The sequence below is a fragment of the Sorex araneus genome, chromosome X (assembly GCF_027595985.1).
Source record: "Sorex araneus isolate mSorAra2 chromosome X, mSorAra2.pri, whole genome shotgun sequence".
Taxonomy (NCBI): Eukaryota; Metazoa; Chordata; class Mammalia; order Eulipotyphla; family Soricidae; genus Sorex; species Sorex araneus.
The window spans coordinates 247,005,355-247,017,571 of NC_073313.1; the positions used below are offsets into that span (position 1 = coordinate 247,005,355).

General features: G+C 37.1%; 1 protein-coding gene across 1 annotated transcript in view; it reads left to right on the plus strand.

The window, feature by feature from the left end:
* The window catches only part of VWC2L (von Willebrand factor C domain containing 2 like), a 181,002-nt gene that overhangs the window by 78,884 nt on the left and 89,901 nt on the right, over positions 1 to 12,217 (plus strand). The gene's annotated exons all lie outside the window — the stretch shown is intronic.

Consider the following 12,217-nt stretch of genomic DNA (forward strand, 5'->3'; position numbering starts at 1 on the left):
CTTGCCTCCATCCAATTTGAGCTTTGACATCACTAGTATAAAGCAGAGAGGTTTTTAACAAGAAGCCCTGATTTCCCGAAGGAAGCTCAGTGGGAAAAAAACCCTATGCCAATATGTACCCTTGGGTAAACTTGTTGCTGATCAATTAAAGCTTTAACCATTTAGTGACACTTTAATTAATAAAAGGTTATCATCTTATCAACCCTTTGTTCCAAATGCCTACTTCTTTCAAATTCTTATCTCACTAGATACTTAGTTCTCAATTAAAAAAATGGTCAGTAATATCTAAGAGTATTCATGTACAGTTTGTGGTTAACCTGAAATGCTTGTATAATTATTTTTTCTGGTCCCTAGTGTATCAAATACACATGTGCACGTGTGGATTTATCTACATTGGTCCTTTCATTTATCACTGTTTTAATTAATTGTGCTAATTTCACATTTCCAAAGATGGTATTTCTTTTAGGGGGAAAGATGACCTCTTCCACTTAACTTTAATGTTGATTTATCATTAAAAAGAAAATTCTACCTTTCAAAGGTTGAGTAGGTTGATACAAAAATCCCAGTTGTTTAAATTTAGAGCACTCTAAAAGATTCAATCTAAGAATAGTCTTTGGCTTCAGTCCTATAACATTTGTATTTGATTGTATATTGGCAAGAAAAAATCCATTGGAGGTTCCTACATACTGTATTCTCCAGTGATGGGTGAACCATGTTGATAACGGCATTGGCCTGAAAACCATCACTTCCTTCCCCATAAGTGTTATATTTCAGTTGTATTCTGCCAGTTCATAAGGGCTTTCGTTTGCAGATGTTTATGCTGAAACTATCCTCTCTCCCGCTCTGTAAATGTTTTTATTCTAGTCCTCACCCATTTTTGTTATCCATTCTTTGAGTTTTTATTCTCATTGAAATTCTGCAGGGTTATAGGCATTACTTAGTATTACTCATTGCTATGGTACTCATTGCTACAGAGCTTTTCTTTGGCAATCTTTCCATTTACTGACTTCTAATTTATCCAGAACATATTTTGGCTCAAGAAATAACCTGCTGTCTATTTCTAATTTCAGTTGCCCAGTTGCCATTTCTCTCTGGATGGTGACTAGAATACTTATTTCTGAGCCCCATCCCAGATTCTATGGGTCAGAATGTAGAAATGAAGCCTGGGGATTTGTATTTGCAACAAACTCCCCCCCAACTAGTAGTAAAGTTTAAGAACCACTGACCTCTCTACCCTACAACTCTCTCTAATAATAGTAATGCCATGACCTCTTAAAGCTAGGGTATGTGTTTAGTAGCACTGTAACACTGTCTTCCCGTTGTTCATCGATTTGCTCAAGCGGGCACCAGTAACATCTCCATTGTGAGATTTGTTATTGTTTTTGGCATATAGAATATGCCATGGGTAGTTTGCCAGGCTCTGTGGGGTGGGGGAGGGGAGGAAATACTCTCCGTAGCTTGCCGGGCTCTCCAAGAGGGATGGAGGAATCAAAATTGGGTTGGCCATGTGCAAGGCAAATGCCCTACCCACTGTGCTAGTTGATATAAATGCTAGGTCATCAAATTGATCTTAATTCAATAGATGTGTGGAGAGAGAAGAGAGGAGAGAGAGGGACACAGAGAAAGAGAGAAAGAGAGAGACAGAGGTTCTATCTATATCTGCCTTTTTCAAATCGTGTTTCCTGTAGTCAGCTTGCTCATAAAAATCCATGCAGCTAAAAGTGGAGAGAGCACCATTCAATCATCCAAGAAATGTCTACTGGCACAAAAGAGGCTTCCATCACTCCTGCCCTTATCCCCAGGACAAGAACTGGGGACTCAGCCTCCCTACTTGGGAAGTCCTGGGAGATTCCACGCTGTAGGCTGCTGCCAACCAGCGGCCACTGAGCACCCTGAATGTGTGCTAGGATCAACTCAGAGGATAAAGCAACAAAGTACATAGTTCCACATCATATGACAATTCTCAGATCATGCAAACATCCTTGTTTTCAGAACTTTCCTGTCAAAGCGGGAAGCCTGGATCTCCTTAAGGCTTATCTCTAGAATTATTTAAATTCTCAGTGTTTCTTTGTTTCTTTACATTTCTTCCTGATTATCTTAAAATACAGGAAGATTTTACTAAATGGTAGATTTGAGTTATATAAATAGCATAATATATGAAAGTACTGAATCAATCTTTCAATATGATCCTAAGATTTAAAAGCATAATTTACATATTTACACATATATGATATACTATACATTGATCCATGTGCATATTCATATCACACATTACATAGGTTACGTACTAGCTGTTGATGTTTGCATGCGTAGAACAATGTTCAGTATCAGAGATATATTTCATAATGTAAGCCACTGCATTGCATTCATTTTATTACTGAGGAAATGTAAGGCATCTCAGCTAAAGAACAATTAGGAACTTAGATACGATTTATAAGTATCTCATATGCCTTTTGAGGCTTGTATATTTCACCATTCTACTTCTTTCAAACAAACTTTAAGAGAAGAAATCAGCAAAGTTTGAAATATTGGCTTCCAGCTTTAATATTACTAGTTACACTAATCAATTGTAACCGACATACTATTTTAACAGGCAGAGGACTATTGTGCAGCTTAATCATACTTGACGTTCTCAGCCTGAAATGAAGTATGAGTCATAATTTTTTGCACTTGCCTGATTTCTTGGTAGTATTCTAAGAAATGTTCAGAATCAAACACTCATTCAAGATTTACTTTTATCCACTTATTTATTTAATTGTCTCACAAATATTCACTAAATATTCATCTACTAAGTGTGTGATACTCCTCCAAGCCCTTGAGACAATAAAAATAAGATAGTAAACAATTTCAAGAGTAAGAAATCAATGGTAAATTCTAGATACTTATGTGTATAGTCTGGTTAGGTAAAAGTTTTCTAAGCTTAACGAACATTTGGGCAGAAACACACTAAAAAGCAGTATATAGGCCATATGTGTGAAGGAGTAAATGACAGGTAGATATTCACCAAAAAAGTCAGGTGCGAGGAAGAAAAAGTGCTAAAACTCTGATAATAAAAAGAGTATGTTATATTAGAACCTAGGAAAATATGCATATAAAAGAAAAATTTCCCACAAGATTTTGAATATGTATTTTATGTAAATATCATAAAGGTTTTGGTGAAAAGCATCAAGTATATGCTTTATTTTTTTTTCCCTTAAAAATTAGCAACTAGGAACTGTGTTCAGTTGCAACGTCATAGAAACACAGAAAAGAAAAATAACTTGAGGGTGGAGGGCAGATAGTACTGCTGTACAGCAAGTACAACATACTTGCATGCTACCAAATTGGGTTCAATCCTGGTACTCCATATGGTCCCCTATGCCCCACCAAGAGTGCTCCCTGAGTTCAGGAGTAATTCCTGAACACAGCTGGGGGTAGCCCTCATACAAACAAACATAAAACTTAAGGGTCCAGGTATGTGACTCGGTGATGGAGCACTTGACTTGTTTTGTGTGAGTTTCTGGGGTCAGTTCCTTGCACCTCAAGTTTCCCCTCTGATCAATGAGCAGGGAACAGTCCCCAAGACTCAATGGGTGTGTCACACATACAAACACACTAACATACACATTAACAAAAACACACACAAACAACAACAGCAAAAATAAATAAATAACCTTTCCACAAAATAGAATATTTTCTTTTCTTCGTGTGTAAACTGGAAGTTGACCCCATCATTTTATCTAGGGTGCAATTTCCTCTCTGTGTTTTCACTTTCAGTATATCAATTTCCTCATTAAGGTTTCCTCATGGTCATAATACAGCAGCCACAGCTGCAAACATTAAATTTCCATTCAGGCTATTAGGGAAGCAATTCCCACCTGTACCTGCTCTCCAGCATCCTCCCCTCTGCCCAGCTTCAGAGGTTTCCAGAAGTTTCATCTACCAGTTTCTATTTGCCTATCACTAGCCAAGTGGCTCGTTTGGCCCCTATATCATTGGCCTCCATCCTACGCCAAATTTGAGTCCAAAGTCCTGTGACTTTCAATGAGTTATCCTCCCATGATTATGTGATACCTAATCAGTGTGTCCAAAGTCTGCTCTTTATCGCATCATGTAGTCTCTTCAGGATATTGGCATTCCCAATGAGACTTATTAATAGCTTCTTTCTTTAATTTGAGAAATAACACTGTGGCAGATTGAAGTCAAGTATTATTTGCTTACTCCTAGAGACCCAAGTTGAGGATCTGGTCTTAGGTTTTTTAAGTCACAAATACTGAACCCTAAAACTATATTGATTCTCCTACTGGCCATGTTGGAACCCTCGTATAGAAAAAATATCTCACTCCCAAGAGGCAAACGTGATTATTGTTCATGAATTCAATAGGAAGATCAATCTTCTACACCTAGTCAAAAGCAAACTCTTTCACTGTCACCCTACATGAAAGGTGAGGGAAAGAAGTTCTCCCCAATACTTGTGATAATAAATGCATGTGTGGCACCAGGGATCATGCATCAGAGTCATAAACTCAGAGTCTGTTCATTATCCTCCTCCTTGAATCTGATGCATCCTCCTAAAAGGTCACTTGCTTCTTCGAGTTGCTCTCATGAGATTTGTCAACCAAACTGAGTCCAGCTCCACTTCTGGGAAAACCACTTACAAGATAACAGGGCAAGTGCAATACAGCTATCCCAGGGTTCCAGGTAAACCCAGATCCCCAATTGACTATTCCCAGGCTCAATGACAGTTGCAGCACTGACCAACTGCAAGGTGAGCAAGACTGCCCAGCCAAGTGAGCCCACACTACAAGACAGGAGCAGATAAATCAAAGGATGATTGGCTCAGATTGCTACATTTTGGAGTGATTTACTATTGAACTATCAATAACCAAATCAACTAAATACAGCTATTTCTTTAATAGTATTTTTCATACTGTTTCCTCCTTATCTAGTCGCAGCTTCAGTGCAAATTACCACTGACTTGAAATATTGGCAAGTTCTCAATAAACATTTGCTGTTATTAAGTAAGTCACTTTGTAAATGACAGTGTAAGAGCAAGTGTAAATATTCAGTCTAATAACCATTTTCAAGCACTGCTTACTGCTGGTTGCCTTCTTCAGACTCTGAAATGATGTGTGATCTTCTTGGTGATCTAACATAGTCATTTTTATCATCTTCTCTCAGGTGCAGTCCATCTGCTCTTGTACAACATACCAGACTAGTCATTCTTATTTGCATACTCTTAGGAGCTCTGGATTATGAATATTTTCTTCTTCTCTACACTTATCTGTGTTTTTCAACTTTCCTTTTTCTTACAATTTTGTTGGTTCCAATAAGAAACTTTCCCAAATTTCAGCCACAGGTCCCTCATAGTTGAGATTTAGAGAGTCTAATATTTCATCAATCCATTATTCAATTTAATCACCCTATGGATTTCTCTGCATGTTATTCTGGCAAGTGAGTGTGTTTTTGTACATGTTTGTGCAAACTTAAGTAGGACAGGGATACGTCAGCAAATTTGGGATCCAGGATCTTTGCCACTTTTTGAAATATTGAAAGTCATTTGAATAATGTTTGCCTTCTTATTCGATTCAAAATCACCTAAGTATTATCTTCATGTAGTTACTTCCTTTAAATTTAATACATTTTGATCAGATTATCTTTGTGTCGTGTAAACGTTCCATGTTGATGATCTAAAATTTCAGCAAAGGACCAGAAAGTACAGTGGGTAAGAGGTGTGTGTGGCTATATGTGGCTGGGTTGGGGTTTAATCACTGGAACTGTCTATGGTCCCCTGTACACTGCCAGGAGTGATCCTTGAGATAGGATCCAGGTGTCAGCCCCGAGCACAGCACAACTAGAAAAGTTAATAAATCAAATAAAATCTTAGCCTATTAATTTCTCAGGTTGTCAGTTTTCAGGTTGATTAGGATTGATTAAGAGCTTTAAGAGGAAGAGAAGCATAACACATAACGTCCAGAATATTTTTAGGGGCCTGTAAAATAGTTTATTTCTTCATAATCACAAAGAAAAATTGGGCTTAGGTTTAATAAAAAATTTAATATATGACATTGACATATTCCATTAGCAATACAATAGTAAATTTTCATTTTATTATTTGTTATATGAGAGAGTTATGAAGACAAAGTGAACAACCTCATGCCACAATTTGGTTAAGGATTTGACAGGAGCAATTATTTTTCAAATTTCAATAGCTTTTGAGGTCCCTGGGAATTTTGGATATGGGTTCTCAGTCACAGTAGCAACAATTCAGTTAAGCAAGGGAAATCTTAGAAATCTGCAATCTCCACGAGCAACTTATGAAGTTCCGTTTGTTTCTGAATAAAAAAAAAACTCTAAAAGACAAAACCGAAAATGATATATATAGGCTTTTGCCTCTAAAGATCAGGGTTGAGGGGTGGGATAAATAAGTCTGTATATATTGCCTTTGTTTTAACTTTTCTGTCCTAACCGATATGTTCTCGCCCCATCTAATGACTAGGGTCGAACTATTGATTCCCAAAGAGTCAACATCACAGCTACTCTCGAGATTCTCCTATCCATTGGTAGATTTATTCTGTAGAGGTGGAATATGATTTACTGACTAGAAGAAAATCACTTCAAATGTGCACTGGCAAATAAGATATGTATCAGGTTGGCCTTGAAAACAGGAATTCAGAGCATTTTACAAATTGCAGTTGTGTCTGAGTAGAAATGGGACCAACTGAGTAAAAGCTGAAATACTGAGCAAATAAGCATTCAAAAATGAAGGTTTCTAAATGAGACAATAAAAACGTTCTTTATTGTTGAATTAAAATAGCCTTACATGCTTTATCCCCAAATTTTCACTTAGGCCTTATAGGGATCTGGGCACACAATATTCCAACTCTACACCCACAACCAATATTTGTGTCCCTCCACCAATGTCTCAAGTCTCAATGTCCTCCCCTATGCTCCCAACCCACTCCTAACTCATATGGTGGAATGGCGATATTACTATAGTTGGGGTCTAATATTTACAATCACGTTATGGCTCCCTGACTTTGGCTTTGTTATACACAATGACCTTAACATGTAATCACCAAATTATTCAAGTTCCTCACCAATATCCTTATATTCAGTCCATTTCATCTTTTCCCATAGCCAATCTTCTCTGTAGTTGATATTCTCATAAGTGTAATCTAGGACCATAAATTTGGCACCATTGGGTACCATTCATTCCTTTATTTCTCTATACCCCACATATTAGAGAGATGTGTCCTCCCTAACTTATAGTTCTATTTATATTTCAGTGAACTGAGTGATTTTGTTCTTTCTTACTGCTATTTAGTATTCCACTGTGTGTGTGTGTACCACAACTCTTTTTCCACTCATCTGTCATTGGACGTTTAGGCTGATTCCATATCCCAACTACCCAATGATTGTAGACAGTGATATAATAAAAATAGTGTGTATATATCTTTTCAAATTGTGTTTTTGTGCTTTGGTGGTAGATACCAAGAAGCAGAGGTGTTAGCTCATATAGAAGCTCTATTAACTTCAGATTATTTTGTTTTCCTAAGAAAAGGAGGATGAGCTCAAGACATACAAAACAGAGAACGAGAGAGAGATAGAGAGAAAGAGAGAAAGATGACTGAAGTCAAAAACTATCCATCTATGACCCCTGCTCTCAGTGAATAAATCAAAAACCTTTGTGGAATAGCTGTTCTCCATATTTAAGTACTCAGGGTCTCTATTTGATTGCTCACTTCAGTAAGAGTAACTGCAGCATATATGTCTGATGTTTGGAGAAGTTGAAATTGATTAAGAAGTCAGCTTCTAGCCAAGTTCATTATAGAGAGGCCTGTAAATTTCCTTTAATTAAGATGAAGAAAAAAATAAAACTGCTAAAGAATATGTCAGGGAGGCAGGTCCTGACAAAGTTAGAAATCTCACCCCACTTATAAACAGTAGCTTCCTCCCTCGGAGAGACCATGATGTGAATGGGAGCTATTGGTTCTTCCCTCCAAGTTCAGGAAAACATAATCCAGTGTTTCATGATTGCAAAGTACCTCATAACATTCATTATTTTATCTTCACAACAAGTCTATCGGGCAGCCTGGGGATGTAATTCTCATTGTACACAGGAGGAAACAATCAGAGAGAGAGATTAAGTAACTCACCCAATGTTCCAGAATGAGCGAGGATAGACAAGTTCAATTTTGAGCTGTAAATTCCTAACACATCATTTAGCTCATTGCTTTGCTCGCATAACATCCCAAAATAAATTTGACTGGTCTGAACATTTTAAAAGATGTCATAATTAGTTAAATTAAAAATGTCTTGATGGTCTCGCATGCTATTTCTTGTCTGTCCCCATCCTCACGGACATGTTCTGTGAAATTTCTTTTCTCAAGGACAGTGCTGATTTAATTGGATAGAATCATGTTCTCATTTCCTATTTTGGCTACCACAGTACCCCCAGCCATATGCACAGTGGCCATCTGGAAAAATCCCTTTCTAACTTCAGGGAGTATTGCATCAGTTTGCCCTAAAACTGTTTACCCACTGGCACTGCTCTTCATTTTTAGAAGCTATGTGATTTCGACTTGGTTTTACTTGAGATTCTGCCTAATAACCAAAACAAACAGTGGTGCGTGAGCCTCCATGGAGAATCCGAATATATTTAGTGTCTACTCCCCTGGTGGTTCTCTATAATTTGTTCCTTTTGTGCAGTTTTTTGGTTTTTTTTTTTAAATAACAAGTTGTTGAATTCAACTTTGTTCAATGCGTGCCTGACTAACAAGACTTGTTTTTCCTTCTTTTCCTTTTTTTTTTTTTTGACTAAAAAATACTCCAAGGTGTAATCAGGTCCTTCCACAGTACTTAATTAGCCCTAATTAAAAGACATCTACACAAAGCACAGTGTTTTCAAAGTCTTTTCTTCGGTTACATTGCTAATGAATTAGGAAATGAATTGGTATTGTGAGCTACAATAGAACGTGTCGATGAGAAAATTTTCAGTCTTATAAAAATCATGCTTTTCTGTAGATTATGCTCTGCCACTGTACTAATTCAATTCAATGTCATTCCCAATCACTGGAAAGGCTGGGGGGAGGGGATCAAAGCATAAGAATTATAGAAGAGGACCAATGGAAAAGAAAGGGATAAGGGAAATGTTTATGTAGGTCCATATTTAGTAAGATTATTTAAAATGTGTTATAGGTAGGGGCCTTGCCTGGCATGTTGCCAACCTGGTTTTGATCCCAGCATCCCAGGTCCCCTGAATCTATCAGGTATAATCCCTCAACGCAGAGCCAGGAGTACCACTGAACACCACTGACTCTGACCCCAAAACCAAATAAGTAAATAAAAATAAAGTTACCCCAGGTTATGATCATAAACTTGTAGAATATTAGTCCCAGAACATCTTATTCCAACTGGGCAGGTCGCAGCAAGGAGTGTAGGGAAGATGCACTTATTTTCATACCTAGCAATCTGAATCTATTGCTTAATAATATATATGGAAATATTATACATATGATTAATTCTAGCAACAGTAACAAGGTCTCATGAAAGACAGTTTAATAAAGAACTCAGAAAATATTACCTCATGTTTCTATCTTTAGTATTGTGCAAGGCTATTATCTATGAATAACTATGTGTATGTATATTTATATATTTTATCTCTTGATGTTAAATGATATATAGTGGGTTTGATTTGTACAATAAATAGAATAAAAATATTAGGTATAATAGAGTATGAATATATATCTTAAATCTATGAAAAGTTTATACAAATCTATGTTATTACAAAAATGCCATTGCAGGTGGATCAAGGGCATGAACAGACAGAATCACATACAACAAAAGCTAATGGCCAGTAAGAATAGAATAGATTGGGCTAGAGAGATCATACAATGGGCAGGGCTCTTGCATTGCATGTGTCCAACCTGGGTTTGATCCCTGACATCCCATATGGTCCCCTGAGCATTGCCAGGAATAATTCTTGAGTGCAGAGTCAGAAGCAACTCCTGAGAATTTCCAGGTATGCACCCCCCCTAAAAAAAGAGAATAAAATAGATAAATTTCATAGGCATCGAAGTAATATCAATCAAAGAGATATTATCACTAATTCTTCTATAATTATCTGTAATTTCTTCAGATTTTAATCCCCAGTGTTTGAAGAGTTTATGATGAAATGGGCGATTTGGTGTTTGGACTACAAATGAACCAGAGAGATCTAGTTCTATTGCAAGATTAGACATCGGCTTATGCTTTGATCAAATAATTCTACTTCGAGGTTTTTATTTCTTTTTCTCCTAAAGATGAAGTAAAGGATTCACATAGTGGCTATTTATCACAATAAACTACCTTCTCATAACAAAACTAATATAAATTCCAGTAACTAAAAAGGTTAAAACATGTATGGAGGTCCAAAAGGATAGGTCAACAGCTGAGCCATGACTTAAATGCAAGAGGCCTGAGTCCAACCCCCAGTATCATGCGGACCCCCGAGCACTGCCAGGAGCAAGCCCCAAGACAGACAGGAAAAGCCCTGTGAACGATCCCAAGGAATGAGCCCAAGCCAATAAAATATATTGATCACACATTTAGGATTATTCCCCTTGAAATAGCCTTAAGAATATATAATGCTACAAAGATTTAGGATACATTGTCTTCTGAAAAGCAACCTAAAACTATAATATCCAATTATTTAAATACTTTCTACATGCATGTATAGGAAGAATAGAACACATTAAAAAATCATGGAAATTGGGGTCAGAAAGTTATGTGCTTGCAGTGGGTTATGTGCTTGCCTTGCACTTGCCCGACCCTGGTTCAAACTCTAGTACCCCAGAACTAGGTGCCCAGAATCAACTAGTAGTGATTCCTTAGCACAGAGCTAGGGCAAGTCTTGAGCACAGTACGGCATGGCCCAAAACAAAACAAAATATTAATGGAAACTATGTTTAGATGGTTGAAATTATAGAAAAATCTTCTACTTTTTATAAAATGTTCTACAAGGAAAGTATGCCATTGTATGATTGCAAAATTGATTTTACAGGCCAAGGTCAGGGATTGGTATGTTTCTTTGAAGCCATTAGTATAAGAGCAAAAACTATTTTTAAAATTAGACTTCTGCTACAGTGAAATGAAACTAAAAGTATGTAAAATATTTCATCCATGTATCTGGAGGTCTTAGAAACTCATTAGTTGAACCAAAGATATTTTAGTACTGCTGAAAAATTGTAAGTTAAAAATGACAAATGGTATCATCTACCCAGCATAATCAGAGTTTAATTTTAAATTGGACTTTATTTAGAGTCCTTCATTCTCTGCTAAGCTATTTGTAAATTAATTAATGACTTGGAAAAACAGCATGTATAAAATGAATATAGAAATAAAGATTAATAATCATTAATAATTGACTTTCACATGTCTTTCTATATTTGACCCTCATATTTTTTAAGCAGGAATAATGTGTTTTTTCTAGTTTATGATACAGAGAAGTTTGCTACAGAAAAATTAATACAGTTGCCCAAGGTGGTTTGGAAAGTCAGCGATGGACTTTTGACTCCGTAGCCCTGATTCCTAGTAATGACCCAAAGTCTAGAGCTTGTCAAAGGTTCATGCTGACACCTGACAATAACACTTTCTAACCCATTCATGTAATTCAACCAAAAATATTTTAATGAAAAGTATCAGACCAAGGGCTGGCATGCATGCCTTGAAGGAGAAGACCCAAGTTTGGTTCCCAGGAGCACCACGGCCCCTAGGAATTGCCAGCTGCAACCCTGGAGACTCCAATATCATAGTGGGGACCTAACAAAAGTCTATTTAGCCCGCACAGTCTGGCCAGGTAGGGCAAGGAATGAACACCAGATCACCTGTGCATTGGGAGCCCACCCTCCCCTCACAAATAACAAAGTTAGTATAATGGCAGTGGATGAGTTTCATAAACAACTTCTTTTGAACAGCCTTGGCAACATGAAGCCATGACCTCGGTGGGCTTAAACATCCCCTTGATGGCATATAATCTGCTTCTCATCTGATAAATGGGTTTCAGAGAATTTGTATCTGTTGGCCGCAGTTTCTTAACGTGATCTGAGCAAAATCACAACAGACTTTCTATTCACATTGCGTAAAACTTCACATAATAAAAGGACTTAGTGAGCCAGAGACGTGCTCAGTGGTAAAGGTCATGCCTTTCATGTGTGAGATGGGCTTTATACTTGGCATTTCCAAAAATAAATAATTT